A 1,769-nucleotide genomic window follows, 5' to 3' on the forward strand; every position below is an offset into this window, starting at 1 on the left:
GCCGGGCGGGCGTCTGCTCGGGCGAGTGCCGCCCCCGCCTCCTCGCAGGAAGTCCGCTCGCCGACACGCCGCCACGTGCACGCGTCAGTGACGCTGCCGAACCGATGGCCGGTGCCCGTTCCCGCCTCTGCTTTTCCTAGGGCAAAGCTGCTGCACGCCTCGTGATACTAGGCGGGCGACATGGTGGCGGTGATCCTGCCTCCGTCGCTGCGGTGCGTTGGGGCACGCATCGCCTCTTGGGCGCCCTGTCCTCCTCCCCCCAATAGACGTATGTTTCTGCGGGCCGCACCAGGATGGTGCTCCCCATCGCTTCACGCCACCCTGCTCCGCCCGCACGCCGGCGTGCAGGTGGCTGTAGCTCAAGGTGGGGAGCGTATGTGCGGTCCGGGTCGCTTTCCTCTGGCGAGGGAGAGACCTAAAACAAACTCAGACAACTCTTGACGGTGGATCACTCGGCTCGTGCGTCGATGACGAACGCAGCTAGCTGCGAGAATTAATGTGAATTGCAGGACACATTGATCATCGACACTTTGAACGCACTTTGCGGCCCCGGGTTCTTCCCGGGGCCACGCCTGTCTGAGGGTCGTTTGGCAATCAATCGCACTCGCCTTGGCTGGCGAGAGCGCGGCTGGGGTGTCGCAGAGGACCCGTCCTCTTTGTCCCCCTAAGTTCAGACTCCGGAGCCCTCCGGCGTCGGAGCGCTTGGCCTTTCCCCCCCACCCTGCACATTCCGTTCGTCAGGCTCGACGCCATCCCCCCGCCGGGGAGCGCGGCCTGGCGTCCGTCTGTGTCGTGGCAGTGGGGCCAGCACGGCTGTCACCGGTCCCAGAATGGCTGTCGGTGGTTCACACTGTGTGTGTGTGCCAACCCTCCTGGTCTCTGGGACACGGAGCTGCCACGAAGTGTTGAGCCTCCAGTGGGGGGTCTGCCTAAGCTCTGCACGTCCGCATTGGGTCCGTCTCTCGGTTGGCTGGCAGTGGAAAGAGTGAAGGGAGCCGCGGAGGTCCGGTGCTGGTGCGCCGCCGGCCTGACCGTGGAGCTCGCCGGTTTGACACGCTGACCCGACTCGATGGTTGATCGATTGAGAGTGCTGGGAGCTGCAGGCCGCCCGCTGCTGCAGCCGCCCGTCTCGTGGTTCGTCCTCGGCCTTAAGTGGCCGGCGGGGCGTCTGATCCTGTCTCCCCTGCTGGCGCCGAGTGCCTGGCCGAGGGAGGAGGTTTTCGTCGAACGCTGTGACTTGGACGGTCGCACGCGCGTGGATCGCTGGCTCTTGGCTCTCCCGTTCAGTCCGCACGTTTTCCGCTCCGTCCTGCCACCGGTCTCGGGAGGTACGGAGGGGTTGGCGGGCGTGGTGTGTGCTCCGTCACCGTGCAGGCACACCTACCACGCCGTCGGCCGACCCCCGCACGGTCCTCCTGGCCATCGGGAGGACGGCGGAACGTCGGGCTGTCGGGGGCCAAGTCGCCAGAAGGCCACCGCTGTGTCTTCCGCACCCTGTCACCGTCGGCGTGCCTTCCTCAACTCGTCCGGCTCGGGGCCGCTGGGTTCAGGAGCGGCGTCGCCCGCCGGCCCCACTGAAGGCCGTGCCGTTCCGCGGCTGGCGATCGATGTGCGTGGCGTGCCTGCGCGACCGTTCGCCACTTGAGCCTCGGCACTCCTCTCTCCCTCTCTCTGACCGTCGGGCAGTCTCTGTCTGCTGGTGCCTCGCACGTCCCGGGCGGCGGGTCGTCACCCCCGCGACCGGGCCTCCGGCAAGGCAGGAATCAGGC

The 1,769-nt window shown here is 67.4% G+C and overlaps 1 non-coding gene across 1 annotated transcript; it reads left to right on the forward strand.

Moving 5' to 3' along the window:
- The first annotated feature begins 432 nt into the window (after positions 1–432).
- Positions 433–586, forward strand: LOC140474753 (5.8S ribosomal RNA). Its single transcript, XR_011959387.1, has one exon. It is a non-coding gene; the product is annotated as a 5.8S ribosomal RNA (ribosomal RNA).
- Positions 587–1,769: the final 1,183 nt, after the last annotated feature.

This window comes from Chiloscyllium punctatum, unplaced genomic scaffold (assembly GCF_047496795.1).
Source record: "Chiloscyllium punctatum isolate Juve2018m unplaced genomic scaffold, sChiPun1.3 scaffold_1168, whole genome shotgun sequence".
In the NCBI taxonomy this organism is placed as follows: domain Eukaryota; kingdom Metazoa; phylum Chordata; class Chondrichthyes; order Orectolobiformes; family Hemiscylliidae; genus Chiloscyllium; species Chiloscyllium punctatum.